We start from the raw sequence: 17,778 nt of genomic DNA, 5'->3' as shown, positions 1-17,778 counted from the left end.
GCCTCACCAGCTGTCAACCTCACCGCACGTCACTGCACACATTCATTGATCTACATTCATTTCCTGGAGACTTACCCTTACCTTAACCATAACCATTTCTTACCTAACATCTAACCTCGCCTTAATCTTAAACCAAGTCATCACTTTAAAAATTGTTTAGTTACATTTTGGGGGCTTACTTGTTGTCCCCATTCAGATGTCAAGTCCCACAATGTGACTGTGTAATATGTCCCCATAACACATACAATGCGAGACCACATACACACACACACACACACACACACACACACACACACACCATCTGTACGATTTCCTCTCTGCACCTGCTGCTGCTGCGTATCAGTGAGTGAAATGTCGCCTTTGATGACGCATGGCCATTGGACACGGGAACCCAGTGACTTTTAAACAGGTCCAAAATGTCAAACTCTATTTACTTTTACCCAGCACAAATAAAGAAGATACCTCTATATACAGCATATAACACATTGTATGTCTCCTACTCCCTCTCCCTCATCTATTCCCCCACATGAATACTAAATTCCACTGCTGGCAAACAAACATTTCGTCTGTTTGGCTCATTGGCAGGGGAGGTAATTGAGATTTGGAGTTGTATGGGTGTGTGGGTGTGTGGGTGTGTGGGTGCGTGTTTGTGTGCCCACGCTCAACCAATGTGACTGTTATTGATTACGTTTTTGAGAGGAAAATAAGAAGAGGCTGAAGGGAGAAAAAATCAATCATACCCCCTCTCCACCAGCCACCCTCCACCCCCAGATCAGATCGTGGTGACATGCTGTTAAATGAGCGTGCTTAAACGCTAGGTCTGGGTGAAAGCTCTCCAAGCCTCCCAGTGCCAACTACCAGCTTTACTGAATCAGTGCTGGAGGCCTTGCTGGCTAACACTTGAGTGAGCTGAGAAGAGATTGAGATAGAGGGATGGAGGAAGGGAGTGAGGGATGAAGGGCTGAAAGGTAGAGAGACTTATGGGGAGAGAACACATCTGGAGACGTTATATGAGGCTTGCAATTTTTCATTTTCTTTTATCCCTCAACATCCACTTCTCCATCTCTGTGCTGAGAGGTAACTAAGTGGAGTGGTCATCCTGAAGGCCAGATTAAGAGAGGAGCCAGTGTGTAAACACTGCAGGAGAAGATGAGGAGGAAAAGGATGGTGGAGCAGATTCTAGTCTTCTGTGTGTTTTAAGAAAATGTCAAAAATTCTCAGTGTATACCTTGATCTCATTTCTACTTTCCCTTTTTCTTTTAGCTCCCTGTTTCTGCTTTTATCTAACTCTCTTCCCTTTTCTCTGCTAGTCCAAATTATTCAATAAATACTCCTGCCAAGGCAGTATACTAAATGTTGATTTTCAAGTCCAGGAAACATTGGTTTATAAAGTCATAACGAAGCATCATCAATAAGACAGAACTGTTTCAAAAACTGAGCCTGTCTCCAGTTTGTTTGGATGGAAACCTTGTTATGCTATAATAAATGATCATTATTCACTGTATGCTATCATGTACACAGTGTTTTGGTAGGTTTGTTGATAGCAATGCATCATATTTTTTAAGCTAGACATACAGTAAGTTTTGCAACATATGTAATTTTAATAAGCAAATTAACTAGTAGCTGCTGTCAAGTAAAGCGCAACCTTAAACGTGTACTTAGGCACAGAAGGCTTAATAGCATAGCACTTGCCAGAAATGGGTTACATAACATTGCTGGCTTCTTCAACCCGTTGAAGCAACAGACATAGGTGACTTTTACATTAATGTTCCTCACGGCTTCATTCAGACACACCCACGACCATGATGGAGAGAGCCATGGTACGATATTTGCCATATGCGCGATGGTTGGACGGTACATCAGGAGATGAGGCCTGAGTTTTCTTACTACAACAAGCCAAGAAAATGTGAGTATATTTCAGAAGAAATTTTTTTCCCATGTTATTGGTGTTTACTGGCATTCTCCAGAACAGTACTACGCTCCACCACAGTCTACACCATAACATTGCAATAGCAGATTACTTGGCCAGTAGGGTCAGCAGTAAAAACCCTAACAGATTACCTTGCTAGCAATAATGCTACTCTCGATCTGGGAACATGCGCAGTAGCTGTAAAGCTATTAAGAAAACAACAACAAAGTCATATTCTTCATATCATTCAGTTCAGTTTGACTCATTTAGCTGCTTTAATAGCATACATCAGGGAGCACAGAGGGACTCCATACTGTACAGTGCCAATATGGAAAATTGAACCATTCACCATAGAGCAAAAACAACCAACTGAGGACAGATTAACTATCTGCAGTACTGCTTTTCATTCATTGTTGTTGACTACTTCTTTTAACTCATCACACCTCTGCTGCTGCAATCGTGCACTGAATCTGAAGCCACGTCTGCAGGGAACCTTAAGAATGTAGGTATGATGTATTTTTATTTTTCTCTCTATCAAATGGACTCTAATGATCCCTTGATGTGTTGTAAGAAACGATATTTAACCTCGTTCTCCCCCGATGTCCAAATTAACTCACACGCTCTGTCGCTCACCAAGGCCTCTTCGAGGATCTGTGGTGTCACATAACTCTGTAGGCGGCATCAAATCATCTTTTAGCTGCTGGTGTTGTTGTTGAGCCGGGTTTAGCTAATGAGCTGAGACACAGCAGCCTAATAATATCAGTCAGCATTCCACAATGGAGAGCTCATTAAACATGGAGAGAAATAGGCCACATGTTCTGATTAGGTTGCTGAGCTGCTGTGTGTGTTTTGCCCGTGCTTGCCGATTTGTGTCATTTCATGTGCATGTTTCTAGCCATGCTGCGTTTTTGTGTGTGTTTGGAGGTAAGATGAGTCCCTGTAGGGAGAAGCAAAGCAGGGTTGCTGCTTCGAAGTAAGCGGATGTTGGCGGAAAAAGGAGAGAAGAAGGAGATTTCCAGCCCCCCTCTGTCTGTCAGCCTTCCTCCACTGCCGTACCTCTGTTTTCTGTTGTCCTCTTCCTGCCCTACATTTCCCCACCTCTTCTTTCCTGGCAGCCTTTTTCCCCTCCTCCCATATTACTACAGACACACCGACCTCTGGTGCAGTCTCAGCTGATTACTAGTCCTTCCAGGCATTGTTTGACTTTTAACCTAAACCTCTAACCCCTTCATGGGTTACAGCAGGTCATTGCACATCAGCCACTATCACAGTGGGACAAACACCCCCCACCCTGCCCCACTACACACACATAAAGATGGATGGACTACAGGACAGCCCCCACCCTTCATCTCCAATCACACCTCCCTGCAAAACAAACAGAGCAGCTACCATCAGCTCTCTCCCTTCCTTCCTGCCTAGTACCCTCCCCATTCCCTCCACCTTTTATTGCTCCATTTAAAGCACACACAAATTAACATACGTGCAAACTCTCACACACAAAAGTGCTTCCAACTAAAAAGAACAAGCCGGATCAAACGATTTCACACCTCATGGACAGAGGCACGAGAGCGGCTCAAGTTCTTTTATGCTTTGTTTTCTTTCTTTTGAAATCATCAGAAAGGAAAGCCGGAGCAGCACCAGTGCATCAGCGGGCGGATGTGTATGCTTTTTGGAAGCTGCTGATTTTCAACGCTGGATTGCTTGAAAGAATAATGACCGAATAATCATCTTGTCAAGACTATTACTCTATGATTGACTTTTAAATGAAGTTACTAGTAGTAATTACTAGTAGTTTTAGTATAATAATTTAAAAGCATAATATCACAAATAAAGAAATACATCTTGGTGAGTACTTAGAGTTTTATTATTAGCTATGCTAGTGGTGCAGCTCTAGAGAAAGCAGTGGAGACTGTCACTAGAGGTGCCACTAGAGGCTTTCCCTCTAGTGGCACCATGGGATTCAAAATGCTAAAACAGCCATGGATAGATTGGTATAAAAATGACCTATTAATTATAACCCTCTCAGGATGAGCTGTAATTACTTTTGTGATTCTCTACCTAATAGTCTACTGTAACACCATCATCCGGTCAAAAGTGCAATTTGTCCACTGTTTTGATTTATGACAAAAGACATACAAAACCGTTGACAGTCCATCTGCCACAGCTGTACTTTGTGATTAGTGCTAATTAGCAAATGATGGCATGTTTAAACTAAGATGGTGAACATCGTAAACATACATTATATTTCTAAACATAGCATATAAGGTTGTCATTGTGAGCATGTTTGCATGTGGACATTAGCATTTAGCTGACTAGCCTCTGCAGTATATACACGACTCTAGTATATATTCTATATACTCTATACTCCTCTGAGGAAACTGCGAAAATCTGACAGTGCAAATTGAGTTTGCTTCCACTGAATCAGCTTGTTCTACAACTTTTCTGGAAACGAGTGTCAGTATAGGCAGCCCACTGCACTAGAATACACAAAACAACACTCAGTTTGAGATCATTCCTGGGAAAAAGGTCATTTTTTTCTTCCACGCAGGCCAAGTTTTCTCACTGAATGGACAGATTTTCTCACTGTTTAGGACAACATAATAGACAAGAATTACTTGATAATGATATGGTATTCATCGCTGTCTGCAGGAACCTCCATTATACAGCCAGTGGATGTCACTGGAAAAAGAAAACAGCTTGACTGGTGTTAGAGTTCAGCTTTTTTAACTTTACTTTCAGAAAGAGCTCTTAAAGATAAATTGTTCAAAACATGATCTTTGTTCACATGAAGATTCGTTGCCAAATGATAATTTGTGACCTTTGTACACTGAGATTTATTTTTGTGATTCTAATGCATTCTGAAGGGTTTAAAATGTTATGTAAGAGTCTGTGAACCCACCAGAAAGATTCGGGTGAAGATACAGCATATGCTAATTTTACTAATTTAGATAAATTTTTACAGCTGAAACGTTTTGATCAGAGGTCAGTTTTTAAAAACATGGAGGGACTTTGAAAGCAGATTTAATGATTTGAATCCAAATGTAAAAATATTTAATGACTCCAGTTGTGGTGGTGCATCAAAGAAGAGATTTCAAGGATCTGGGTTCAAGTCCAGAGGAAAACAGCTAAGAAACGGGAGTGAAAAAATATCACGTACTGCACTCTGCAAAATTGATGACTTGTGGGATGTGAAGCGAGAGAGGTCAACATGGACTTCAACCTTTTTCTTCTTACTTATTCATACAGTGCTGAAGAGCCACAGGTGCAACAGGGCTGAAATCCTCACCATTGCACTGATAAACTTTTTTCCTTGTACAGTGACAAGGAAGATGAAGACAACGGTGCTGATTCATTGCTTTTCTTTAGAGTGTGGCGCTAATAGAGCAGACATGGACACTCCATCGACAGCACAGCAGAACAAACACACGCTTGCCTGCAACTTGCACGCCAGTGGTGGTACAAAGGAACGTGCTTAAAGCATGCAGAGTGCAGAGGCTGTGTATGAATGCATGGTTTAAACAACATCAGGCCTGAGTGAGTCTGCATCTACAGTATGTGTAGTAGTAGCATTAGCTAGCATATCTGTGAATATACTGTATGTATGAAGAAATGGATGTACTGAGTCTCTACACTGACCAGTTCACATTAAAGAGATGTACTGTGTGTGAGTGAGTGTGCCAAAAGATTGTGCAGTGTGTTTGTGTTTAGCTGGCACAGATAAAAGACTCATAATCAAAGAGCAGTTTCATTAATGGCATGCTGTGAGTGTGGAAGATGAATGCAAAAGAGTGTATGATCGTGCTTGTTGGAGTGTCCTTCAGAAATCTCCAACACATTTTAACATCTTTTAAAAAGGGTCTGAAATCATCCCTTTTAAACTGCTGTCATCAGCCACCCATCAATTTTCATGCACCTGAGCACAATTTCCTTTATTTGCATACAATTAATGATTTGCTAACCAGTGGTGGGGCACCAAGTAATTCAGATGCATCAAGTTAATATCATTGCCTTTCGTTTCATGTGGTGATTGGGATTCACTCCCCATCCTAATTACCTCAAATTGAAGTAAAACTGAACAACACATTTGACTTTAAACAACCTATTTTCACTTCATGGGAAAAACATGATGGCTTGCAGTGTAGGCAGCCTCCCTCACTGCTGCCTCCTTTCATGTGTCTCCCCTGGGATATTCTGCAGGCCGTCAAATCTTCATCTCTTTTCATCCCTTCTTTAGCTCTTGCTTGCTTGCTGCCACCCTCTGCGCTGCCTTGTCCATGTCACTATCGGTTGGTCAGGCGTGGCTGCCTTATAAATGTTTGATCGGCACTCTGATCTCTTCCATCACTGCCAGGGGCACCAGCTGATTACAGATTAAATGGATCTGACTTGAAATCTGACTGCAGGGCAAACACCTGCTCAGACCTGAGGATGTGATGGAAGAAGATATGCAGGGAACACGAAACTGGAGAGACAGAGGCCAAGTTAATTGGACAGTGAGATCATTTGTGGTTTTGGTTTGTGGCTGCGGATGCGTGTCTGATCTTATTCCAAACATTTGGGGAGTGCACATGGCATAGATATATTTTTCAGTTATCAAAGTCTTACTACAAAGCTTCAACAATAGTTGATCAGTTTTACTGATATGATTAGTTTTAGATCATACTCCCATCCTACAGTTCAACTCAGCTACACAAAGCTTTAGCATCTTTCAGCTAAGATGTTTTGGTTTAACAGCAACTTTAATGTTTTGATTTACTCTCCCTGCTCTTATCAGGTTTGTTGCAAGCTAATTAGTGGCTAAAGAGCCACTAATTTCCTGGTGGAGACTAAAACCTGAGAAGCACAGTCAATCTTAAATTCTACAGATGGAGACAAACACCCTTCCAAATTAATGCTGATGCTGTTTTCAGTCTACTGCATGTGTAAAGAGGCAACTGTTTATTAGTACAATTGCAGCGCAAGTCAAGTTTCAAGTTGTTTCTACTGCTCAATATCACAAATTTGACTCAAGTGCCTTTACAATCTGCAGAGTGTACAATACCCTCTGTCCTTAGACCCTCGACTCAAATAAAGTTGACAAATGTTGCATGTACAGAATAAATCAGCATAATAGATTTATATAATGACAAAAAAGCATCATATTGTAACAAGTATGAAAAACATAGGCAAAGATATATAAGCAACAGCTGCTTCCAAGGAGTTGACAGCCAACTGAAAGGACTAGTTTGAGTATGAGTGAGAGTTCTTATTGTTCACAGCTGGACTTCATTTTGACTGTAGCTTCCTAACCAACTGACTTTAACTCTGACAAGAGAGATATGTCCATCACTTCTGATTGGCTAAAACCACATAACCGCAATATAGTACATTAAAATAATCTCCAAAGACGAAACTGTGCACATGAGCTAAACAATGAGAATTCAGTTTAATTATCAAACCAAATAATTATGTATTTGTCAGGATTAATCACATTATGACTGTCTGTTTTCCTCTCTCTCAGCCTCTCCATCTAGGTCTCCCTTTTTCTCGAGTCAACCTTGTGCCATCAGCCCCAGCGTACTATATGTTGCCTATGATGAGCACCTGTCTGCCCGATGTGCAGACCCGAGGGATGCTGGGATAGTACTCTGACCTGTCACCAATGCACATGTACTGTATAAGTCTGTGATCACCATGTAGACATGATCAGCCTTGCTCACAGCACTGAACTGGCATAGAAACTGCAGGTTAACACACACACACACGGAGCAAGTGAGAGAGAGAGAGAGAGACTCAGACTGACACTGTTCTTGTACACATCTGCATTACGTTTGCTAATTACTACACACACATGCATTCATGAGGTCCATACATGCAAATCAGTGAACACAAAACATAAAAACAGTGCTTTATCATGTGTCATATGCACACCCACAGATACACACCCATCTTATATCCCGCCACTCACACATGGGCAGTGTGTTCCTCACACACCAGCGCACTAATCAAATCACTCTGGCAAATGTGCAGTTTTGCCCAGCAGCCAGATTCAGACAAAAAAAAACAGCTGACAAATTTCACTGTTTTAGTTCAGAACTCATTAAAAAGTATTCACCACTGTACAATTTAGGGCTGTAATCAGCTCTGAATAAAAGAAACGGTCATATTGATGCCTGTGGGTACCCAACGTACTGAAAAACAACTGCTGGGTGTGTGAATGCAAAACATCACAACACACATGCCCACGCATACACTATCTCCCTCTCACATTAGTTTCTCTCTCTGGCTGCCAGTCCCTGAAACACTCGGAGTATTGTGGCTTGGGGAGACCGCCTACTATGCTCCTTGGGGGGCTAATTGTCCAGTAGTGCTCTTTCGCTTTCCCTCCCACTCTCTCTGCCCTCCACCCTCTCCTCAGCACCATTCTTTGAGCATTTCTTTCAGAAAGAGTTTATGAGTTCATGCTGGGCCCGGAGCCCTGGATCCCAGTGAGGTGCCACAGGGCAGAAAGGTTATGCCTAGCTGGACTCCTATAGAAACAACAACAGGTGGGGGTGGATGGAAAAGTACAAGAGAGTGGATAAAATACCAGCGGAGAGAGGAAAAACAGGGTTCAAAGGGAACGACACAACTGACTGTAGTGTAAATGTTGAGGGTTAGAGTGACTTTGTGGGCTGAAGCATTTCATTGTTTGTGATAAAAAAAAACAGTTTTATATAGTTTATTTATCTACTTTTATGGCTTTCTAAGGTGCTTTGTAGTGGTTGGAAGTTGTTTTATAGTCACATCTTCCATAGCCATAGATGGTCCATATAAACATCCATTCAGCAAGCATCTACTCTGGGCACTGCAATCTTGCCGCTAAACCACCACCACCACCTGTTTTCAGCCCCAAAGGTGAAACAGCTATTACCCAGAGTCCATCCAGTAGCTAAACCCGCACATCCTTGAGGTGGGGGAGCTGGAACTCATCACAGCTGACACTGGGCAAGAGGTGGGGAACTATCACACAGAGAAAATCAATCAACTTCCAACTAACTTGGAGAGGGAACCCACAGGGAGAACAAACAAGCTGCACACAGATATGCCTCTGATTCTATTTGGCCCTACTCTATTTGCAGTTTTCCTGTGATATGACAAATTACATAATGAACATTTTAGGTGTGCTCTCTATTTAATTCATCCCCAAGTACCAAAAAGATAAAAATGTTCCACATTTTTTGGCTTATAACACTAATAAGTGTCTACTTGCAACCCTTCCATTCCAGTTGTATGTTTACCAGTCATGACCTGTTTATCCAAAATGAGACTTATTCTATCTTTTGAGACCCAGAAGTTAAAATTGTCATGTAACTGACAAAGAAAGTGCAAAAACATTATAGCAGAATGTTCATATCCAGTAGCAGAAATCTTGTTACTTTGCAGCCCACCAGATTTTTCCTTGCACCCCCTTCTGGGGTCTTGACACTCAGGTTGGGTAACACAGATTCAGACATTCTGGCTAATTTGCAAATTTGTTAACAACCTGTCAGATCATCTGATTTGATCTGATCTGGTCAGCTGCTGGTTTCTGCTGGGTAATAGCATCTGAAACATTAGCAAGAGATGTTGCTATTACAATAATGTGATAATAAGAAATTGTGTTGTCTCATTAGTCAAACAAAACTGAACTCTCCATTCATCTCCCTGAATACTGCATTTATTCCTTTACTGATGTTTTCCTTTTCATTCATAAGTCATTCAGATTCACAGAAGACAAGCAAAAAAAATATAAAGGAAAACAGCAACCATTTTTCCTGACTCAGCAAATAATAACAATGAGGTTGCACTTGAGCAAGGCACTTAACCCAGCTAGATTCAGTGTGCTCAGTGGCTTAGAGAGGTCTGGAGACAGTGAAAGAGCTGAGCTTCCGGTACTGGGCAGTTCCCACTGGCCTAAATTAGCACACTGTGGTTCTACTGGGCAGCTCCCAGGAATGAATGCGCATTACTATAAGTGCAAAGCAGGACATTTCGGAAGAAGTGTGTGCATACTCAGCAGAAGCAAATATACTGTACCTGCCAATGCCAGCTATCGGATCAGCTATCTAAATCAATGGCCTTCTGCTAAAAATGCACCCTGATGCAGTGCAGTCAGATACTTGCAGAAGAGAAGAGAGAAGGAGTGAAAGGTGAGAGGAGTGAGAAGAGAGTAGTGGGCCTTAATGCTCCAGCCCTGGGTCTATTAGAAGCTGATTGGGCACATTAGGAGGGAAAGGAAATACTTGAACCGGGAGCAGCTCTACAATAACCACTGGCTGCTCTTTGTTGAACACACAGGCTGATCAATAGCAATGAGGAAAAAGCATAGGAGGGTAGGACATGGCGAGGCGAGGAGCAGACAAAAAAAAAGGCCCAGGTTTATGGTAAGATAAGCTGAGATCGATAGAGAGACAAGGACTGCTGCTGCGTTGAGAGAAAGGACAGAGGAATGCCAGATGCACAAGGTTCGCAGTCATTCACCTCATCAAACCTGATAAAGGGGACCCTGTGTGTGTGTGTGTGTGTGTGTGTGTGTGTGTGATGGGGAGTCTTCTCTTACTTGTATATATTTCCTAGTTAGAATTAAACTGCCATCAGTTCAACTAAGCACTTCCTGTGGATGCCTCACAATAAAACCCTACCAGGAAGGAAGTATTAAAAACAGAAATGTCACAGTAGAAGCAACCAAAGTCAATTTAGTGAGTTATTCTGTTAAAAGAATTGTTTATGCTGGCATCACTAAATCTAATAATGAGCATGATGTTTTTTGTTGCTTTAATAGGCACAAAAATGCAAAAAGACAAGTTGTAGCTCTATGTGAAGTTGCTCTATGTGCAGTGTTATTTCTCAGTCTTTATGGTAAGCTAAGCTAATTGCCTGCAAACTCTAGCTTTATATCACTGTACTACATACATGAGCATGGCATACAGTAAATCCATCCACCCATCCAATATCTATACTGTTTATTCCTGAATAGGGTCATGGGGGGCTGGAGCCAATCTCAGCTGAAACTGGGCGAGAGACACTGGGCACAACCTGGACAGGTCTCCAGCCTATCACAAGGCTGAGATGTAGACTACGGTATCCCCTTTGAGCCACTGAAAGAGCTCTACTGTCAATGACAATAGCAAGAAGTGTTGAGTTTAACACTAAGCAAATAAGCAAAAAAGAAAAACTGTGAGTGAAAACAGTAATTTTGTTACACAAGAGTAACTCAGAACCACACTGTGGCCATTAGAACAGGACCAACACTGATCTGACGGAATTGCAGCTGTGGCAATATCCAGTGAAGAAGGATTGGTTTTGCATTGACAACAGCAACAGCAGTTAAGATAAATAAAGACCTCCACCACCATTTAAATGTACAGTAGTAGCTTGTGTTATACTGCATGTATCTCGGAGAGCAGTTTTGTGTTAGTCTGCATGAACATTGCAATTGTGTACGGGGGCGTGCACATAAGTGCAGTCCATTTATCTGTGTATATCTGCCACCTGCCATGCTGCCTTTGATGAAGAGAACCTTCACCTCCATCTTTCTTGCTTTTCCTCTTCTTCCCCTTCCTCTTACTCCCTCTGTCGCTCTCCTCATGTGCTCCGTTTCTTCCCCCTCCCTCCCCTTCTCTTCCCCTGAGCTCTTGGTGTCTGTGAAGGCACCCTGTCAGAGAAGAGCTATTTATGATCAGCAACCAATATCCTCACAGAGATAAACACACTGTGAGAGACAGAGATCGAGAGAGAGGGAGAGAGAGATCTAGAATTATTAGACAGAACAAGGGTAAGTGCATTGTGACAGAGTGAGAGAGAAGCGCACAGACTTGCAGAGAAAATATGGATTGAGGAATAGAGCACTGCTGCCCGAGGCTGTTTTTTCACACCTTTGTGTTTATGTGTGGGAATGTGTGTACGCACAGTGGTCGTTTTGTCGTCACAGTATACAACAGTTTGTGTTTAAGTGCATCCTTCTTCTGCCCATACGAGCCTGTTTTCTGTAGGTGGATGTTGGGATATAAATGACTTTTCTTTTTTTTTAATTGGATGACATTTATTAAGGTCTGCTGGAGCAAACAGACAACCGATTGTAAGTGAAGTCCTTTTCAGACATGCACTGGAATCCTGCAATTATCTAGGCATCACCCGGAGGAGCTGTATGTGAGAACTCAAAAGTCCAAGTCAGTTGACCCCTAGTACAAAGTCCACGTAGCAGTGTATAATCCTAATTATTGACATGCTAGTGGGCATGTTGATGACATTCCATTGTGTGACTGGTGCATACAACCCCAACCAGTGGTGGAAGAAACCCTCAGATTGCTTACTTAAAAGTAGTGATACAATAGTGTAAAAATACTGTGGTGAAAGTAAAGGTCCTGCACTCAAAATGTTAAGTACAAAAGCATTAGCATTAAAATATACTTGAAGTACTAAAAGTACTCACCATGCAGAATTGCATTATTAACATTAATGGATATCATATGATTTGATTATAATAACTTGTGCAATGTTATTACAATGTAGCAACTCGTAAAGGGGGAGCTAGCTTTAACTAGCATATATGCATATAATTTGAAGTATTGCTGGGTAGTGAATTTTTCCAATGGAGATCAATAAAGTCTTATGATTATACTGTAATTTTTGTATTAATCTGGTACTGGAAAGTAACTAGCAACTGAAGTTATAACATAAATGTAGTGGAGTAAAAAAGTACAATGTTTGCTTCTAAAATGTAGTGAAGTCAAAGTCTGAAGTAGCACAAAATCAAAATTCTCAAAGCACAAAGCTGTACCTAAGTACAGTACTTGAGTAAATGTACTTAGTTACTTTCCACCACTGACCCCAGCATCCTCCACCAGTTAGTGGGTTAGGACAGCCTGAATGTAACCTGAGAGGCAGATCCCAGGACACAAAGGCTGTAAAGCACTTGCTGCCACTTATTGTGAGCCCAGAGTACTAAATGAAGACGACAGAGGTGAGTGGAGCAACATTTTTATCAATTTTCATCAACTTCTTTCATTTGAATTTATGTGATTTTCAAACACTGTTTGGTGAGAATTAGTAAAGGAAACCAAATTTGTAAAAGTGGAACTCATGGCATTGTACAGAAAGGATTTTCAGTAAACCATACACACTAGTGCCCTCAGAACCTACAGTTTACTCAACAGCAATTTGTACAATCTGAAATCCAGCGTCCTATCCAATTTTAATGTGTTATGTTTTCCCCATTTTGTCTTTGCTTTTTCCCTATGTCCTAGCTCAAGTAGCTCCCTGCTCTTTTTCTTTGGCTCGCCCCAGAATCATTTCTTTCTGGGAGTAGTCTACCTGAAAATGCCTGTAATTTCCACATCCTGTTTTGACAACTTCTGCAAGATTTCCCTTTTCTCCCTCATATTCACTTTATTTCTTTTGAATTTGTGATCATTTTATTGTACATGCTCCCTCCCCCACTGATGTTCTTTCTGATTCATGCTGCCAGTTGTGCTATTTGCTAAGGAAGGTTCCACATGATGCAGAATAGATGCTGCTATGTTTTTCTTCTCCACCCCTTTGTTTTGTTTTTACTTCCTTACTTGTTTTGCTTCTCCTCCCTTGCGTGTCTGTATGCTTTCTCCTTAATCTCCCTTCAGCTGTTTTTTCTTCTGGCTTCTTTGTGAATGCTGAATACACTCCACTCAGATGAAGGTCACATTGGGCTAAAGGAGAAGAAAAGATAAAGAAGAGAGTGGTAATGAGTGACAGGTGTGGAAGTCTATGAGTGTGTGTGTGTGTGAGAGAGAGACTGGCAGGGTGGCATTAATCATTTTAATGTTTTTCTCTGTGAAGGTGCGCTTATGACACACACACAAATTCACACATGCTATAAGTAAATCTAATTGCTAAATGCTGTTGCACACAGAAATACACACACACGGGAACATTAACACACTAGAGCGCAGCACAGTGAAATTCATCTGTATGCGGTTCTACTCACAATTTTGGCAAGTCACATGGCTAGTTGATGAACTCTAGCTGGAGAGCTAGCACACACACACACACACACACACACGAGCCAGGAACATGCTAGCCCTACTCAGTCACACAATAGAAAGCCAACGTGAAAAAGTTGTAAAATTTCATTAATTTTCAGACATTAAATATTATTTAACTTTGTTTAAATCATGAAGGTTTTAAGTTTATCTGCTGTAGTGCTCACCAGTTTCCAAGCTTATACTTTTTGAGAAGAAATGCTGACCCTTTCTCTGAGCTTTTTTATTTTTTTATATTTGCAGTACTTACTCCCCTCTGGCATTTTGTTCTCAATATATTGCATCATTTCTTTCATTAAATGGTTAATGAAGGGAGAGAAAGCTCTCTGAACTAGCTAGCTATAGCAATAAAGCTCTTTAGCTTGGTTGGTAATGGGACAGAACAAATGGAGATTCCTGTCTCGTAAGTGTGTGAAAGTCATTCCTCATTTGTGAAACAGTTGATTCCTCTGACAGTGGAAAGTTGTACGATAGTGAATGATGCAACACAGCTAACACGACAGACTCTCTGGCACTCCATTTCTTCAAAGGTCAGAACTGTCAAGATGGCTAAATGCTGGTGAAAGGCACGGATTCATGTGCTGAAGTTCACCAGATTTGAACTTGATGTGAAATGTGTGGAGGCTGACTTGATTTTGCTTCGAAATATTACTGTTGTAATTGCTGCATTGACCGAGTCTTAATACACACATGGAACACACTCTGAGATACAAGCCCACACACATCTAAGCATGCTCACATGTGCGCACACAGAGACCTGAATGCTGGAGGCTTACATTCATTTGATCCCATGGCTGCAGATCACATAACTAACTGCCTGTGTGTGTGTGTGTGTTCATGTGTGTAAAGGCTGACATTCATGTCAGTGACTCAGTAATCACAGTAAGAATGCTGAGGGGCAAGCAGATACTGTCAGTAACATATGGGCCGCTGCAGTTACACACAGGGAGCACACAAAGGCAACACCAAAACCTCTGACGCATTCATAGTTCATTCACTGCTGTCAATAAACTACATGCTGGAAACTCAGCTATACTCAGTGCTGCAATATCTATTGGACAAGCTGTTATGTTCTCATACTTTATTGACTGAACCCTCCAAAACACTATACCTCTATACTATATTTGGTATATATGTGTGAAAGACATCATGACTTTTAACGTAAAGCCTTATATGACAAAAATCCATGACTTGTAGCAATACTAAGTGAGACAGCCCTGTTTTGAACTCGGAAACAAGTCAATTTGCAAACCATCTAATAGGTTTTTAATGTGTTTAGTGTAGACAGATATTCTCAACCTATAATGAATAATTTAATATTTTGTGGTTTTCATTGGACAGTGATGAAATGACACCTGCTACTGACTTGGTTTTCTAAAGGAAAAGAACACCCAAAGACTGGATAAATCCTCTTCTGGTGGCTGGAAGAAAATAAACAGGAAGTTACGTAAAAATATGAAGCCCAGGTCTTCCAAGATCCATTTAGTTTGCATAAATGTGCTGGAGGGAGAATTTAGACTTAATCAGGAACTCGTGACTGTGGCTAGCTCACCATATGAGCGCTTGTGTGTTTGTGTTAACTGCTTCTGGTAGAGCATTTAACCCTTCTGTGAGTGTCCCCACCTGGGACTGGACAGAATAACTTTAAAAGCTGTAAGGAAAAAAATGTCTCCAAAATCAAATACACTACTGCATCTGAGACCAGTGGCTGGGTTACCGATAGGGCAGGATGATCTCACACACATACATACTGACATGACTATGTGACAGCACAGCAGCATACTGGCCATCTCTGGTAGAGTTTTCCTGAATAAGTAAGTCATCCAGACATCATGTTTCCATTGGTTTCATCCAGGAGAATGCAGCAGCCAAAACCCTGCAAGGCTCCGCAGAAACACACACACACACACACACATATAAATACGCATGCCTGTCTACCACACAAACCAGTGCGCACAGACGCACAAGCAGACACACCAAGGCCAAAAAAGAAGGAAGAGAGGTGGAATGGAGGGGGAGTAAAGGGATCTGGTTAAAAGGCAGGATTTCAAGAACACCTGCACACATACACACACCTCCAGCTGTTGGCTGTCTGTGTGTTTGACAGGCAGCACACTGAGTGGCTGTGTGGAAGCCAGCCAGCCGCTTGTGAATCAGCAGTGACTAACAGTTTAAACCTGCACTTTCTGAGCTAATCGCCTGCATGCTTATTGTAAATGTGCGTGTGTCTGTGTGTTCATGTGGGTGGATGTGTTGTATACTCACGTGTCTCAGCGTATGTGTGTGCCTGCATGCTGCCACCATATAAGCCTTCCCTATCAGGCTCAATTGTGGCAGCCCAAGCCTTTAATTGCTTTGCACCAAATTTGACATTGTCTAAGCTGACAGCATCCTGATGAGCGGAATTAAAGTGGAGCAACGATGCACCCGTCACTTCCTCCAATTGGCCTCGACAAGAGCACAACTCTGTGCTCCGTTTGATCACTGCACAAGACAACGTGCTGGGATGCTAATCACATGCAAAGGGCCAAGCCTTGAACATATGCCAAAATGTGTGGGTCTGCATTGTAAGTGTGTGTGTGTGTGTGTGTGTGCACTAGTAATGGAAGCTCTAATCAGCAGCAGGATTGGAAGAGGCATGTGGCAATAAAGCCCAACAAAATGTCTGCCAGTCCCTATTAGAGTCAAGCACGTTCTTGAAAGCCTGGTCGACAATGCACATGTGTACAGTATACGCACACACAGACATACTTTCCAGCTTGCTGGACATCTGGCCAAGGTCAGAGCTAATCTGAGCAGTGAAAGGCAGTTGCCATCCCCCACCAACACCAACACCACCTGTACCTCTTTAGAAAGCACAAAGACTGAGCAGAAATGAGCAGAAAGGCGTGATTTTACAGTCTTTATCCTCTAGAATGATTTAGTTGTAAACTCTGACCCTACAGTATGAGAGCAGCCTATTACCCGCAGTTTGTGATTTACAAGCTAAAATTAGCGCTGGCGACCATTTACTGAGGCCATTATTGGTGCGAAACAGAGTCAATTCCCACTGAGCTCCTTCATGAGCGCTGCAGATTTATACTCAGCTGAGGGATCGATTATTCAGTGTACCATAGTAATGACTGATATACAGCCGGCATCTCTGCATTTGCTGTTTTCATGGTAAGACTGTATGTGCAATAATGCTGTGCCTGCTCTGGGACACTATACCTGTTATAGGCTTTAAGAGTTATGTGGCTTTCAAGATCGAACTTGACATTTTAACAGTAATGGCAGATGTCATTCTGTGCTGGAGATGATCACTAAATACCTTTTTTAAAGTGCGTCTAAAGGCTTCATTAATGTTACATTTACTAAAGCTTTATAGATTACTTTTAAGATATTAATAAAAACAAGCCTGGGTTGCCAGATAGTGCAAAATGATGAAGCATTTGTCAGTGGATTAGAAAGATTTCTAACAGCAAGATGCATGCTTTATAAATGGCTTATAACTGATCTGCAAAGCATTGCTAAATTATTTCGTAAATCGTGTGAATGCCATTAGCTGCAATTTATAAAAACTTTATATAGAGCACTTAAATAGAAAAGGGGCACCACTAGTTTTTTATGATGTAAATTGAATAGATTGCCAATCTTGTATGGCTGCAAAGTCCTCTCAAGCCTACACAGTATCCATCTGTAAGAAAAAAGTGAGAGCAGTTGCAGCCATTGTTAAGATTGATAGCAAACATTTTGCTATTCATATTTCACAACAGCAATAACAGCTCTAAATTACAAGTTTTGACAGCTCCAGACTCTGTAAGTGCAAGAGTAAGTGCACTGCACTAGGTCAGAACGCACTGACCAAGTTTC

At 41.6% G+C, this 17,778-nt stretch overlaps 1 protein-coding gene across 2 annotated transcripts in view; it reads right to left on the bottom strand.

Moving 5' to 3' along the window:
- sema4c (sema domain, immunoglobulin domain (Ig), transmembrane domain (TM) and short cytoplasmic domain, (semaphorin) 4C) overlaps window positions 1–17,778 on the bottom strand; it is a 94,163-nt gene that overhangs the window by 50,445 nt on the left and 25,940 nt on the right. Inside the window, exon 2 of one of the 2 annotated variants that reach the window (XM_020590500.1) lies at window positions 13,471–13,593. The exons of the other annotated variant lie outside the window; for it this stretch is intronic. The gene's annotated coding sequence lies outside the window, so the exon portion shown is untranslated. The remainder of the gene's footprint in view (window positions 1–13,470; window positions 13,594–17,778) is intronic. 2 annotated transcript variants of the gene reach the window in all.

Source organism: Monopterus albus, unplaced genomic scaffold, assembly GCF_001952655.1.
Source record: "Monopterus albus unplaced genomic scaffold, M_albus_1.0 scaffold12.1, whole genome shotgun sequence".
Taxonomy (NCBI): domain Eukaryota; kingdom Metazoa; phylum Chordata; class Actinopteri; order Synbranchiformes; family Synbranchidae; genus Monopterus; species Monopterus albus.
This window is presented reverse-complemented; position numbering and strand designations above follow the sequence as displayed.